The sequence below is a fragment of the Hipposideros armiger genome, unplaced genomic scaffold (assembly GCF_001890085.2).
Source record: "Hipposideros armiger isolate ML-2016 unplaced genomic scaffold, ASM189008v1 scaffold_1323, whole genome shotgun sequence".
NCBI lineage: Eukaryota > Metazoa > Chordata > Mammalia > Chiroptera > Hipposideridae > Hipposideros > Hipposideros armiger.
Window position 1 is genome coordinate 204,624 of NW_017732673.1, and position 15,827 is coordinate 220,450.

At 51.8% G+C, this 15,827-nt stretch overlaps 1 protein-coding gene across 2 annotated transcripts in view; it reads left to right on the top strand.

The window, feature by feature from the left end:
- The first annotated feature begins 955 nt into the window (after positions 1 to 955).
- Positions 956 to 15,827, top strand: part of TSPAN14 (tetraspanin 14) — a 51,693-nt gene continuing 36,821 nt past the window's right edge. Inside the window, exon 1 of one of the 2 annotated variants that reach the window (XM_019633499.1) lies at positions 956 to 1,087. The gene's annotated coding sequence lies outside the window, so the exon portion shown is untranslated. Of the gene's footprint in view, positions 1,088 to 2,724; positions 2,838 to 15,827 lie in introns of those variants that run through there. The other variant, XM_019633500.1, reaches the window with a different exon arrangement.

The window sequence follows — 15,827 nt, forward strand, 5'->3', positions numbered from 1 at the left end:
TTCTCCCATAACAGCATATATTTTTGGTTCAGATAGGGCAAGTGGCTATGTTGGAACAGCACAGGGCCTGGTCATTGGGAAGTGTTCAGGGCCTCAGCCAACTTACATGTGAAGATGAATAACTTTGTCCCGCTCACAGAGTGGACAGTGGTGATGCCAGCTTTGGAGTCGTGTCTACTTTCTAGCTGAGTGACCTAGGCAAGCCTTTGATTTTTGTTTTCCCTCCCGGGCTTGGTTTTCTGATCTGTAAAGTGAGAAGAATGCCTTTCTTGCCTGTCCTGGGGTTACTGTGAAGCAGGAGTCCACACTGCAGGCTTGAGAAGCAGCATCTGAAGCCCCCGAGTTAGACCTGACACTCTGGTTAAGGACTGCTACTGCCACGCTGACAGCTCTCAGCAAAGAGCTCACTACCAGCTGATTCTGGGAACCCCACTTCCTCCACTCTTGTGCTTGGGTGGGGTTGGGGGGCTGGGCCAGACTGGGCAGTGCTGTGGTTTTTTGTCATAGAGGCAGTAAGCCTGGTAATTTGAGCGTAAGTGGGTCTGGGCAGGCTGGAGTTAAAACTCGTCATTTCTCTAGGTGTGTTCTGCCTCCCTTTCTGAGCAGCCAAGGGAGAACCCTGGTGTCCATCAGCTAGATAGCTGGAGGGACCAGCTCTGCCCTCCTTGGGCTCTGCCCACCTGTGCTGCATAGCTGAAAGCCATAGCAGTTGGCTCTAAAGTGGCCTTTGGGATCCTGGGTAAGAGGTGAGCTCCTGGTGGTGCCGCAGACTTTGTGTGTCCCTGGATTTGGGAGCGCTGAGGCTGAGCTCTCCTGCTGGGTAAGGCTTGGAGAGGGGTGGGCCAGAACCAGGGGGGGGACAGAGGTGGGCCTGAGGAGTTACGTGAACCTCCTCTCTGGGTTTTCCCTGACTATGTGTACCAGCTACTGGGGCCTGTACTAATCTACTCTGCAGGGCTCAGAGAACATGAAAAAAAGAGGCTTTTAGGAATTCCTGGTCCTAATACTCGGGAGAGTGGCCCTCATAGCAACTGGAATTAAAGGAGTGTCCCCTGCATCTCTTTCATCTGCAGCCCGCTTCTGAGTGGTAAGTCTGGGAGGGCTGAAGGCAGCAGCATATCCCCATACACACAGACCCCTGGACCCACAGAAAAGCCCCCCAGGGCACCTCATTAAACCTGGGCTTATTGGAAAGTGGCAAGTAGAAATAAGGACTACGACCACCTTAGTTTCAGATTTGGGCCTCCCAGCAAGGGGCGATCCCCCCCACCCCCTCCCCTGCTGCAGTTCAGGCCATGGTGTGACTTCCATCAGCCAGGAGTGTTTTGATCCCCAGCCTGGAGCGCCCACTCTGGTGTGCTCCTTCTCTGCCTCCTGGCTGCTGCCACTAGCTGCTCCAAGGAGAGGCTCTGGTTGCTGTGAACAGTGCCAGGAAGTGACCCTGTTTTCCTCTCCAGGTGACCTCCTTATTGTCTGGCTAGCCTGTGGATTGGCTGTCTGGTTTCAGCCCTTCACCCCTTGGCCCAGCAGTTGGGGTCTGTCCCTGGGGCTTGGTGGGGGAGGCAAGCCCCAACCCAGCCACAGCCCCTGACCAAGTAGTTTCTCACACTGGGTGAGGGGTCCAGGAAGACTTAAAGTTCCACATTATTAAAGAAAAACATTCTGACACTTGTTAAAACAGTAAGGCAGACTTTATTCAGGACTGTCGTGATAGGTATAAGGACTACTGCAATGGGGTTTTGCAGCCTGGGAGAGAGATTATGCTCAACCCCAAATACAACAAGGAAAAGTGGAAATTTATAGCTACGGAGCTGGGGGTGAAGTGGGTTGATGGATGGAAATTTCTGAGAGGATAATCCTAATCCAACAGGATTCTTGCCTGTTCAACCTAATAGGCAGGTTGGGGTGATCAGATGTTAGCTTGGGGATATGGAGGGTGATCCGAATGGAGGGTGGGGGTTCCTGGCTAAACTGACATAGCAGGATTCTTGCTAAGAACCAGACTCGACAAGGCCAGAGATGGATGCCCAAGGTCGGGCCTAGTTGAGCAGAGGGCTCCAAGGAGCCTGACTAAAGTTTGGTCAAGGAGAGGCTGTCCGTATCTGGAGGCTAGCTGAGGCCTGCTCTCAGTCTTGCCCATGGTTCTTGCACTGGCCTGAGCTCAACACTGCTCACACTTGTCCCTCAGGAGTGGTGTCCGTCCTTGTGGGCATCACTCCCTTGTTTCCAGAAACCCTAGTCCTTTTCTTTTCAGCATCCGCTGGCTCCTTGTCTCTTGGCTCCCTCACTCTGGTGGCTGGATTGCCCCTCTGCACAGAGGAATTAGCGTGGACCTGGGACCTTGGTTCCTGTGCCTCATCAGTGGTGACTCCCTTGGCGCGATCTGTTGGGTGCCAGACAGCAGCCATTTGACTCTGGACAACCTTCCCTGCCTCACCCTCTTTCCTTGGCCTCTGGAGCTCATGTTTCCTGCTTTCTGGGCAAACCAGTCTGGCGACTTCCTGGATCTCTCCCTCTCCCACCTGCTAGGGATTCATTGTCTGATTTGTTTGAGCTGGGCCAAGGGAGGTGCCCTGGGGGATCCTCCCCTCCCCCTGCCCCCCACAGTGCACTGCAGGGGCCTTCTGTCCAGATCCCACCCCCCCTTCCTTCCCTTGTCTGAGGACATCCGATTCCTGTAGCAGCCAGCCTGGTTCTCCCCCCTCCATGCCTGAGGGCTCCTGGTTCTCTCCTACCCCTGCTCTCTACTTGGCCAGACCTGCACAGATGACCCTGTTTGGTGTGTCTCCTGCTCCTGGGGCTGCTCCTGTCTCAACAGCCAGCTTTTTAGGAACCAGGTGACCTGCTGTTGTGAGAAAAAAGGGTGTGAAGAAAACCTGTTGGCAGTGGGTGGGAGCCTTCCCCCGTTCCCTAGCTTCCACTCCTGCTGGGGACCAGTGGCGGTGACAGAAGGCCACTCTGGGTAATCAGCCTTCCTGTGACAGCCATAGTCTGCTGTTCTAGCTGCTTTCTGTGAACTACAAGTACTGCTATAAACACAGATAAGTTTTGAGGGGACATGTCAACAAAAGAGTTGGTTGGGGTGTAGTCATTCCCGAGGGAGCAGGGAGGAGGGCGTGGCATGTACCTAGGTGCAGGGGTGGGGTGGGCTGGGCCGGCCCTAAAGCTCTCTCGGAGGAAGACAGATGAATTGTGCCACCTGAGGTGTCACAGGGTTTGGTGTGTTGAGGATCAGTGCCTACCTGGGTGCGGGGCCCTGCTCATTCACGCAGGAAGACAGTTGAAGAGGGACTGGTCTTAGTCTGATGGGCAAGAGCTGCCGAGGGCTTTGCGCTGGAGTGGACGCGGCTTGTGAGGGGCAGGAACTTGTTGAGGCAGCTGAGGTATGAGGGCTGCAAGTGCCAGCGTGATTCTACTTGTTGCGAAATCTCATTTGTGCTTCTTAATTTGGGGGCTAGTTATTGAACACTGAGCAGTCATCAACAAGTATCTTCTGGAAGAAGGGAGCCAAACATACATCTCCCCTCTTTCCAGTCTGCTTGCCCTGTGGCCTGGGCAGTCCGTGAGCTTGAGGTTGTTAGGACATCTTCATGCCTGCTGTGGTGGCCTGGGGGTGGGACAGGGAAGCTCCGCCAGGTAGAAAGTGTTCCATTCATGAACCACTCCCTGCCCCCCAAATGGTCTCACCGACGTGGTCCTCCCAGTCCTGGTTCTAATACGCATGTGTCATGCCCCTGAGAAGCAGGAGAAACTGGGATGGTTATTGTTGGGTCCAGACAATCAATAAAGAGGCTGGATGTCAAATTAGGGTTCCGAAGATTTTATTGAGCTGAGCTCAGCAACCGTCTCTCCGACTAAGGAAAAACAGCCCCAAGACTTGGGGGGGGGGTAAAGTTTTTATAAGACAGGGCTGTATGCAAAGCAAATTACAGAAGCCAAAAAAGAATGTGCAGTTATTTCAGTTAAAGCCGCATCCCGCTGTCACAACAGTGCCGTCATGTTCAGATGTCTTAACAGTATATCGTGACCGGGTTGAGCTGATCGCACAACCTGTTTCTCAGAGATATAGGTAATCAATTTTAGCAACTAAAGTTAACTGCTGCAAAACCTCTTTGAAGTGTTAAGATAGAGGCGAGTGGAGGAGAGGAGGGGGGGACCGAGGGATGTTGGTCTTTAACCTTTTATTCCCCAGCAGAAGCAAAGCAGGTGTACAGAAGCAAAAAGAGCTGTTAGCTCCTATGAAACGGTCTAAGCCAGTTGTGGCAAAAAACTACTTGTGCAAAACATTTTTAATATTTCTTAGAGTCTAGCGGGAGTATCTGAAGTATGATTTTTTTTTTTTAAAAAGTGAATGTGTCCGGCCTAGGGTCCGGGCCGGGGTCCCTTCAGTTATTATATTGTTCCTTAGAGGGAAACTCACTTGGAGGAAATACATCAGTGCTTCTAGTGCAGAGTATTTATTGATGTGTCCGTTAAAGGAAGCTTTTCAACAACATATATGTATCCCTTTAGTAAGGAATAATATATGAATCCATCTCACAAGTGCATCTTGTAGCTTCTATTTCCTGAAAGGTACATGGAGTTTAGTGGTTAAGGGATTGGGATTTGGAGCTGGGATTTGGAAAAACTGTTTTTAACCTGTCCTTGAAATTGGGCCAGGCCTAGAAATCTGTTGAAATAGCTTTCTTTAGCTGCTAAAGTTGGGGTGGGTTCATGACACTAGGACCTTGGGCTTCCCTGATGACTGGGAAGGGCCCCAGGAGGGTCCCTGCTGGGGCCTGGGATGCCGGTGATGCAGAGCCCCACCCTGGGGGTCTTACAGCCTCACCGTGGAGTAGACCTGACTACACATGGTGCTCTGTGCGAGTTCTTCAGGTTTCCTTTCTACCTTTCTCAGAATCTGCTCATGGTCTTCCTAGGAAAACTTTCTATTTTGGGACTTGGGGAGGAGCTGTGAGCAGGGAGCCAGCTAGCTCTCTGAATTGGGAAGTCTTTCATCTGGAGGCTGGCACTCCCCTCCTCTCCTCCCCCGGCTGCTCCTTGTTCTAGGGATACCAGAAACTGCCTGCCGAGAGCTCCAGGTAAAACTTGGGGTGCCTCCAGCCACAAACTTCAGGGATTTTAAATGTCAATTGAACTTTTTTATTAAAACAATGTAAACATGATGCAAAACACATAAAGATATATAGTGAAAATTAGCATTTCCATCCCTGACCCCTTCAGTTCTGCTCCCCTGAGGCCTATGTCACCAGATGTTGGGTGCCCAGTCAAGCATCTCTACTCCGCACTTATTTTCATGCTGGTATGCTAATTACGCTTCTCTGCACTTACTGATTTTTACTCTAAAGTTTATCTTGGGATTGCTCCAGTTCAGCACACACAGTTGAGGCCGTTCTTTTGAACAGCGGCATGTTATTCCTCTCTTTGGGAAACCACGATTTGCTTGGTCAGCTCTTCATTGATGGACATTGAGGTTGCTTCCAGTATTTGGTTTCTGCTGGTCAAACTAAGGAATGCCTTGCACGGGCTCATAGCTCTGTAGCAGAGATGGTTGGACGAGGAGTCCAGGTATTGGGTGCTTCCCACGAAAAGAAACGCTGTTTTGATTGCAAGAGGGAGAATAAAAGCTGAGTTTTTCTTTTGGAGCGATCTTGCCGTTCCGCAGTTGGAGCCTAGAGCTGGAAGGACTACAGTGGGGTGCTGGGGTGCTGCTTCCCACCACAGTCTGTCTTGTTTTCAGCTCAGATCAGCCTGTCTTCGTAGCACCTGTTGTTTGCAGCCCTTGGCTGTGCCCTGTGAGCCATGTACCCAAAGTACATGTACACTGGGGGCCAGTGTACCCAAAGTGTGATATAAGAGGGTGAAGAGGCAGCCAGAGAGGCGGTGTGAGGGGGAGGCTTCTCACTATGTGGGCTTGAGCGGCTGCAGGAGTTTGCAGGACTGGGCAGAGCATGAGGAGGAGTCTTGGCTGAGAGACAAGCTGGGGCTGGGAATCAGCGTTTAGAAGAGCAGATTTTCCCTCAGTTTCAGGAGTGGTGTGAGGGTCAGGCCTTCTGTCATGGCCTCGCTGGACTCTCCTCTGCTCTGGGATTCCCCCGTCTCCTGCCTGCTCTGCAGCCCCGGCTTCAGGCTGCTTCAGGTCGCCTTGGGCCCGACTGCCACCCTGTGATTTAAAAAGCCTGTGTAGAAGGCACCTAGAATAAATAATAGATGGGTTCTCTGTTTTGAGCAGGCGGCTTCCTTTCAGAGCAGAGGCAGGGGGTGAGGGCAGATGAGTTTTTCTTCCTGGGATGGGTTGGCCGAAGGAGGGGGGCATGTGAGAGAGGGCGTACGTTGGAGCCATCCGCTGGGATCCTCCCTGGAGTCCTCGGAGCTCTTTTTTCATCCTTGTGGCCACCATGGGCCTCTGACAAAAAGCTTTTCCTGTATGGCTCTGGCCGCCCCAGGCCTGGGCAGGGCAGGGCGAGAGGCAGGGAGATTCTAGGACCGGCTGGCAGATAAGCCTCCCTAAGCGGAAAGGTGGCCGACATGACCCTGACCTGCTGGGTTGGAGGCCTGTGTCCCTGCCTTGTCTCTCCCACCATTGCTGTTACATGGCGCCCCGTGAGAAGCCCAGGGCCTCCCATGCCCACAACTCTGTGGTGTGGGGCTTGGGGCCTTGGCTGCACAGAGGTTTCTATTGTGCCAGGGTGGCAGCTAGGACTGACCTGTTGGGCTGAGGAGGTGGGGCCTTGGGGCTGACAGTGGAGCTATTCATGGGCTCTGCCCTGGTTTCCTGCTGCCTCCCATTGTGGATCTTTTCGGAGGGGAGGGGAGGAGGAAGGGGGTGGCCAGCGTTGCTATTGTTGCTGGCAGCAGGAGCCCATTATGCTTAATCAGGTCCTTTGGTGGGCAGCTCTTAGCCACTCCAGAGCCCCTCCTGTGTTCTCTGATGCCTTGTGAGCTGCCTAGCCTGGGCCCTGCCCTCTCCCAGTGCTCCCTCCACCCCTGGAGATCAGGGGGCCCCCTGCCCTTTGTGGGTATTTCTGTCAAGACCCCCCTCCCCCTCCCTCAAGTCCCCATGCTGTGTCTGGAGCCCCCCTGGACAGGGGTTCTGAGCAGCTGGGCAAGGAGCGGGAGTGCCGGAGCCTTTCTCGTGAGCCACCTGCGCGCTGCGTCGGAGTGGGCTCTGTCTGAGCAATCCCGGCCCAGCTGCGCCCTTGGGTGGGGGCCAGGCGCGTGCCTGGGTCGTTGTCAGTCTTGTAGGCCCCCACTTTCTTTTGTATCTCAGTGTTCACCCCAGGGTCCCCTGTTCCTCACTCAAGCACTCAGCTGCAGAAAAGCCTGCTCACTGGCAGGCCGGCCTGTTGCCTCCCCCGCTGTCTGAGCCACAGCCATATTCCTTTGTTCTGCCATCTCCGGGCTCTTGAATCTCAGGCAGGCAGCTGGGCGGGCAGCAGGCAGTGGGCTCACAGCACCAGCGGAAGCCCTTAAGTCATGAATCTTCCCACTGAGCCAGAGGCGTGCAGTCCCCTGACTGCACCCTCAGCTCCCCCAGCTGGAACCCCATCTCCCCAGTGGTGCTGAGATTTCTTTGTTTAGAGAGGGTCTAGCGCTCTTACTGGATCGGAATGATGGTGACATGTACACTGGGACAGAGGGAGGACTCACCTGTTTGTGGCCACTTGAGGGTGTGTGAGAGAGGGAGAGGGAGAATTGGGAGGGAGAGAAAGAAGGGACGGAGGGAGGAAAAGAGATAGATGGGGGAGAGGGGGAGCTGCGCAGGTGCCCATGGGAACACCAGCCTCCTGGTCTTTGGCAGAAAAAGCCACTCCTAGGCACAAAGTGTGCCCTTCCTTTATTTACCTCCTGGTCCTTCTCCGGTGAACTCTGTATAGGAACAGTTCTTAGCATTTAGTGGCAGGGGTGGTTGAGAAAACAGTTTCTTTTTATTTTGGTCTCTGTATGGTTAGAATTTTTCTCCAACTGAGAGGGACCATCCCCTGTCCCTTCCATGTGGACATCTCAGCTCTCCCAGTTTTTCGTGGGCAAAATGAGCTTCCTCTTGGGGGCCCAATTTCACCCAAGTGTGAGGTCTCAGGTGGAGCTGAGGACCACTCTCTGGTCCTCAGGGCTGCCTGCCCCAACCTATAGATCGCTTGCTTTCTGCACCACTTCCAGAGTCTGTAATAGTCGCCTGCTTTTGACATCAAATTGTTTTGTGTGAGAACTCAGAGCTCTCTGTTTTTTGTGTTTAGTGTTTTATTTTACCTTTTCAAAACCCATCGATCCTGAGATTAGCCTGGTTAATGTCTTATCAGACATTCATCAGCCACGGTTCATAAATTAGGAAGGAAGTCCCAGCCCTAAACAGGATGACCCCTTGGAGTGTCCTAATTTCAGCAAAAAGTTGTACAAATGTACAATACTTGGCAAAAAGAGCTAAGTTCACTGTCAAATGCATTGAAATAGATGCTGCTTTCAGGGCAGTTGGTCCCAAATGAGGTTGGGAAAGGTCATGATTGAGACAGCATGGTGTTTCGGAAAAGTACACGGAAGCAGACTGCTGGGGGTGAGTCCCGGATATTTGACCTTGGCAACTCATTTCCATGGGCGTAGGTCTGAAAAATGGAAGAATTGTTTAGATGAACTTCGGAAACTTTTTAGCTGTGACTCTTTCAGTTCTATGAATCTAACTTCAGAACAGTTAGTCACTACCCTGAACCCCTCTTGCCAACTCCGGATATTCTTTGGAAGAAGTGTCATGGGATGGGAGTAACAGAGGGCATCTCTCCGGGGCATTTCTTCCATGAGTTCCTGAAGGGTTGATGGTGGCAATGATCACATCCACAGATGTCTGTGGTTTTCACGTGGAAACCCACTCACCCTCACCCTCAGGCACACTGTCAGCTCTCAGGGGCTGGGTGTGGCACCAGGAGCCCACTGATAAATCTCTTGCCTCAGACCTTGGCATCAACTCTTTTCTTGGAAATGCTACAATACCTTTCTGGTAAAATTGAACCTGGGGGCGGGTGGGGAAGGAAATAAAGCTCTTTATCTTATCTCCCACCAAAGTGAGGCCAGGCTGTTAAAAGTAAAAACAAAGAGTAAGATAGAGATACCCTCTGTACTTAAATATCTACTTTCCTCTTCCTGAGGGGCCTGAGTTTTAAATTTAGTGTCTATTTTGATATAGATTCTGGGAGGCAAAACCATCCTTTACCATGTGCTCCTTTAGGGCGGGTGTGTGGCCCTTTATCTGCCTTTCCCCACCCAGCCCCCACCCCCTGGGCCTCCTGGGCCTGTGGCTTTCCTCCCATTGTCTGCTGGGCCTGGAGCCGCCTCTGTGTCACTTGCTTTGGGCTGTGTGTTGCTGCCATGCGTCACAGGAGGCCTGCAGCCCGAAGACACCCAAGGGGCAGGGAGTCCAGCTTCACGGATAATTTTATTAGAGTAGCTTCCACTACTGTGAAATGGGAATAAAATGCCCTCAAATAATAAAAAAAAAACAACTCCAAAATTAAAGGATTCTTCCAGAAAAGCTGAATGCGTCTCTGTAAAGCAACCCATGAAAAAGGTGGGTGGGCTTTCCTCCCCTGACTTGCCTCCATGGATGTTTCCCTTCTTCAGCATTGTCGCTTTTCTCCTACGCGTCTTATTATACCTCCTCACTGTTCAAAGCACTGCCCGCAGGCTTGTCAGGCGGCATTGCATCACCTAGGAGCTTGCTGAGGTGCCGAATCTGGGGGTGGGGGTTGTCTCACCTCACACCCACTGAATCGGAATCTACATTTTAACAAGATTCCCAGGTGATTTGCATTCACTTTCAAGTCTGAGAAGCCCTAGCTCAGACAGACACCTTTCCTGCCCGCCCTGTTGCTCTCGCATCTTCTTCAGTCAATGTTGTGGTTTCTCAGTCTTCATCCTCTTGTGCTCCTTGAAGTTGCCGACTTGAACTGGGTCTGGCAGCCTGGGTCCAGGGCCCCATCCTCTCCGCTGTGCAGTTTACCGCAGGTATCCCTGGGTCCCTGGCTTGTCTCAGAGGTGGGTCGATTTGACTGGCAGCTGCCGGCACCACCCCGAGCCGGCTGGCAAGGTTATCTTTGGGGCACAGAGCCTAGGGGTAATTGGAGCCCTCCTTTGTGAAAGGGCGGCACTGAGCCGCCCTTGGCCATCTGGTGCCACTTGCCCCGCCCAGTCCCTCCCAGCTGGATGGCAGCATCAGAATTGCTGGCTTTTTGTAGAAACACAAAGCATTCCATATAAAGATGTTTTGGTATATGTTCAAGTTCAAAGAAGTAGTTCAGAAGGGGGCCTGTAAGTTTATTCCTCGTAATACTTTTGTAGCGGAGGAAAGGACCAGATGCCGCCCACCCCCTGCAGTCTGGTGGAGGTGGGTGGGTGCTTGTGGGGAGAGCTGTCCCTCTGGTCCTGGGGGTGAGAGCGCAGATGTGCTAGAGAAGCCCCGGGTCCCCCTGCTCAGCTGGTGGGTGGGGCTTCTGGGACTGCTTTAGGGACTGAACTGCTAATCTGGCTCTTTCCAGATGCTGCTGCCTTTTTCAGCAGTTTTCCCGCCATTGATTTGCGTTAAAAAAAAAAAAAATCTGTTCCTCTCTTCACCACTAATTTTTTTCCTCTTGACATTTCCAGTGCACTTCGTTTTATTTATTTTTCTACAGCAGGCTTCACTTTTTGTAGCTTGTTTGGGAAGTTTGTTTTGTTAGTTCTGAACCTTTTCCCCAAGTTGTTTGCGTTGCTCTGAGGAGGCCAGGAGGCAGGCTCTGCCCTGAGCTGGTGAGCTCCCCATTCTGGGCTGGATTAGGGGGTGCTCCCAATGCTGTCTTTGAAGTAAAGTGGTTTGTCTTAAAACACAGTATATTGTGGCAGACTGTGCAATTTTGGATACAAAGATTTTTAACATCTTAGAGCCACAATCTTGATGCCTTTCAGGCATGAAAAAATGGAAGAAAAGGAGTAAATGTGTATATTTCTAAATTCTTTTGTATAGTTACTTTGTGTTGGGGGAGAGGAAGGTGGGGGTAGGGCAACTCCTACAAAGAGAACATTTCAGACCTCCATTAGACATGCAGGCCAAACCCTTGTACCAAGCTGGGGCAGCTCCCGTCACAGCTGCTGAGGATTCAGTTATTGGAGCAGAATTTATTTCTCCCCAGGAGTGGGTCTGCTCATCACTCACATCTGTGGTGTTGAGGCGCAGCTCCCACCCCAACTGTGTCAGCCCTGCAAGGGCAGGTGCTCTAGTTGCATCTTAGTACCCCCTACCGCGCTGGGGACACCCTGGGGGCTCTGTTGGCAGTCCACATTGGAGAGGCTGTTGGCTGCTGCCATGTCAGATTGCTGTGTGGCCTCCCCATCTCAGGGCACAGCCGTTCCTCCCAAACTGGTGAGTGTCTCCATGTGGAGCGTTCATCTAGTTCGTGTTTAAACCATCTGCTCTGCGCAGCATTTCCTTCCCAGCTTCCCACCTCCTCCGTCCGGTGCCCAGGCCTGCCTTCCAGCAGCTACCTGACTCTTCAGGTAGTAGAGGGACGAGTGTGCTGTCAGGCCCGGGTCTTCCTCCACCTTCGTGGTCTCCACAGCCTCATGCTGGGTGCCTTGCCTGTAGGGGGTGCCTGAACTTGCAGAAACAAGTCCGGAGGTGTGTGTCTCCCACAACAAAAGCTTTTTCACCCTGACGGACTAGCAGAGTGAGTTTGTGTGCCAGTGGATTGCTGTGCAGATTGTCTTAAGTCTTGCCAATCTGGGGAGCCTTTTGTCCTCAGGTCTTTAGTTGAGAATTTCAGAGAGGAGAGAGAGGCAGCCCAGTCCAATCCTCCTGAGGTTTGGAAGTCCTAGCACGTTAGCCTCCTGGGTTCTTGTCCACATTGGAGATGTCACTCTAAACTGGGCCCATATTCTCCACATCTTCTGTGCATCTGGCTTCTGGGCATAGACATTTCATGTGGACTTAGGTTTTCGACAGAATCAGGGCACAGGGCACCATGCACCATGTGGCAGGATGGATTCTCCCATGAGCTGGCAGCTGCACCTTGAACAGCAGAGGGAAAGCAGCTAGGAAGCCAGGAAGGTGCCAGGCCTCCTTTTGCCTAGCTTTTTGAGAAGCTGAGGGCAGCAGCTGTGGGTGACCAGGCCCTCCCTCACCTGGGTGGGCTGGCACCGCCCTGCTGCCGCAGTTGTAGTTAAAAGAGCTGCCTGATGAATCATTCTCAAGACCTGTGTTTGAGACCTAGGCTTGTTTGTTGCCTGAGTGTTTTATCGCTTCTCCCCTCCCCGCGCCCCCCACCCCACCGTTTTAAAGGAAAAGGACCACAAACCACATTTTGACTTGAGGTCATTTATTTTGTAGAATCTTCCTTAATTTGGGTTTCTTTGCCCTTTCCTCATGATCAGGTTCAGGTTATGAATTTTCGTCAGGAATACCACAGAAGTGAGGTGTCCTTCTCAGCACATCCCCTCCCTCAGGAGGCACTGATGCTGTCTTGACTCACTACGGGTTATGATAACAGTGATTCCTTGATTAAGGTGGCATCTGCTGGGCTTCTCCACTGCTGAGTTACTATTATATAGTCCTGGTAATGAGTACAGATCCTATGGGGAAGAGACTTTGAGACTATGTAAATATGCTGTTTTTCATCAGACTTTCATCAGTTAGTTTTAGAACCTGTTATGGTCTGAATGTTTGTGCCCCTCCCACCCCCATTCCTGTAATATGGTATTTAATGGTGTTAGGAGGTAAGGCGTTTAGGAGATACTTAGGGCATGAGAGAGGCGACACTGTGAATAGGATTAGTGCCCTTCTAAGAGACCCCACAGAGCTCCGTTGCCCTTCCCGCCATGCGGGGACACAGGGGAAGTGTGCCAGCTTTGAACCAGGCAGAGGGCCCTCACCTCACCATGCTGGTGCCTTGATCTTGGACTCCGGAACTGTGAGAAATAAATTTCGGTTCTTTATGAGCTACCCAGTCTGTAGTATTTTGTTACAGCAACCAGAACAGACTAAGACATTGATGATTCTTAACAGGTTTAGTTATTTCTGTCATGGTTGCTCAATGGTGATGATTTAATTCAATTAATTCCTTCTACATTTGTCATGACACTGTGAAGAAGTTCCCCTTCCCCATTTGTTTGTCCACTTATTTATACATTAGACGGGACACATGGATTCTTGTTTTATTCAGAGTTGAAGTCCATTACTATTATTGTTTATTTTGGTCCTCACATTGTTCCAGATTTGACCAGTGAGGGCTTGTTCAAACTGACTACTGTAGAGGACAGCTCTTACAAATGTGAATGTCCAGGTCTGTCACGGTTCCACTGACGTCTCCATGTGCAGTTTGGAACAAGCTCCTTGAGTAAGTCTGATGTTCTGTGGAATCTGGGCTCAGCCCCACCAGGCCCAACTTTTTCAAGTGTGTGCCTCCTAGAGCCTGCCTCTCCCCCACCCCCAGCCACCTGAATTGACAAGTGACTTGCTTTGCCCACTTCCATGCTGGGTTTTTGGGTCAGAGCTTTTGTGAACAAAGGCTCCTGTAGCTTAAAAAGCAATAAAAATAGTAAGTTTGAAAATCACTGGATTAGGTGACCTCCATCTCCCAGCATTTCTCCCGCTGAGCCACCGCCTCTCAGCTTCCCTCCCCTGACCCACATCCATCCCTCCTCCTGCTGCTTTCCCGATCACAGAACCGAGATAGACAGATGTCTCCTCACCGTATTAACGAGGAGGCCCCACGGTGCTCCTTCAACCCAGCATGTTTGGGGTTGTGGGTTTTTGCTGGTGGAAACTCATAATGCTGCGTTTGCTACGTTCAGAGTTTCATACAGGAAGCCAAGGCCCCAGACTCGTCGGAGAGCCTGGTAGGGCTCAGAGCTGGTGGCCTAGGCTTTCCTGGACCTCCACCTGGAGGTCGTCCCAGGGCTAGCAGTCAAGGGCCTGAGGATCTCAGAACTTTGGGAACCTCCCTTCCCCCACACACGTGTGGCCCACCCTAAGCCCTGTGTGGCCTTGTGTAGTGTCTGTCTGTGGTGAGGAGTCAGACTTCTGAATCCCTGTGAGTGATTGCTGTCCGTGTCCAGTTTGCACTGTTTCCGGCAGACCCCGGGAATAGAGAGTCGGGTCTTAAGGGGCATGGTGAGTGTAGGACGGAGACACTTCTGACTGAGGGTGTGAGTCAGAGAGAACTGAGTGGGGAGCTTGTGGATTTGAGCCCCTCCTTGCCCTCTCAGAGGGTGCCGGTACCTTGGGGCTGAGGCACTTTGCTCTGTGAGAGTCCTGTGGCCAAGGAGGCAGCCCGGTCTGGCCGGCCTTGTGACCTCCCTCTTACTGGAACACATTCCCCCACATATTCACCTGTCCCCTCTTAGCCTTCTCCCCTTGGGTCTACCTGTTCATTTGGCTTGTCTGTGAACGTCTTCCAGCACCCCATGGGCTCTGAGGACTCCCTTCTAGGATGGTAGGAGTGTCCCAGGCCTAAGGTGTGCTACTTGGAGGTGCAGCAGGACCCCCAGCTTCCTTGCAAATCTGGCTGCCCCTCCTTGGGATGGGCCTGTGATCAGGTCAGGTGCCAATACTGGAGCCACAAAGGCCAGGTGGAAAGGTTGAATCTTGATGACTGGCTGACTGGAGTATCGGGGGAGAGGAGCCAGCAGGATAACTTGGGTTCTAGCTCGGGATATGGGTGATGGTGTTGTCCAGGTGTAGCATGGTCCAAATGGATTCTGTGCTTAGGGTCTCACACGTGGCCCAAGTGAAGGTACTGGCAGGGCTGCATTTCTCCCTGGAGGCTCTGGGGAAGAAGAACCCACTTCCAAGCCCCCTCAGGCTGGTGGCAGAATCCATTTCCTCCTGTTGTAGGACTGAGGTCCTCTCCTCAGCCAAGCTACCCTTAACTCCTGAAGCCTCTCTCGGGTCCTTGCATATGGCTGCTGTATCTCAGATCCCTCAACAGAGCATTGTGTCCTTCTCGTGTGTGGAATCTCTGACTGTGGCCCTCAGCTGGGAGGAATCTCTGCTTTTTAGGGCTCACATGGTTACACTGGACCAACTCAGATAATTTTCCTAGTTTTAAAGTCAATTGATTAGTCATCTCAATTTCATCTGCAGTCTTTTTTGCCCTTTTATATGTTTATAAGTTATACTTTATCTTAAAACCCCACAATAGTTAAGATAAAGGGAATTTTTAAAAAGGAATCAGTCAAAAGGAATTTTAATAAAAGGAATCATTCTATGAGGACGGGGAGAAAGGGGCAAGGAGACAACAGCAAGAAAACATTTGCAAGCCAGGAATAGATGGATGAGTTACCCAGTTTAAAATGTAGGCTTTGGTTTCACCATATTATTATTGGGAGGCGGGGGGACCTGGGGGAGGAGGGAAGGAGTGTTAGAAGTGGCTAAATACAAGAAATGTTTGAAAAGCAGTTGATGTGGTTAGATACCTACATCCCTTTCCTTCCGCCATGGTGGTGACTGCCTCTCCACTGCAGCTGGACATCGGAGATTTATTCTGCAGAAGGAAACACCAAGGGCCTGGAGACTTCAGGTACTCTTGGAGGTTCATATGAAGACCACCTCCATTCCCCAGCGTTCTACCCCCACTTGGCTTCTAGAACACTGAAGCCGCCCCATTCCTTCCAGGGTAGGGATTAAAAGAGATCTCACTGGGGGCCGGCCGAGTGGCACGATGGTTAAGAACTCGCTTGGGATGCCAGAGGGCCCCGGTTCGGATCCCACATAAGAGGGCCAGTGACACTGCCCTCTGCAGCTAAGATGCTGAACAACAGCTCAACCTGGAGCTGGGCTGCCGTGGGTCGCCGGCGACGGCGTGGGCTGC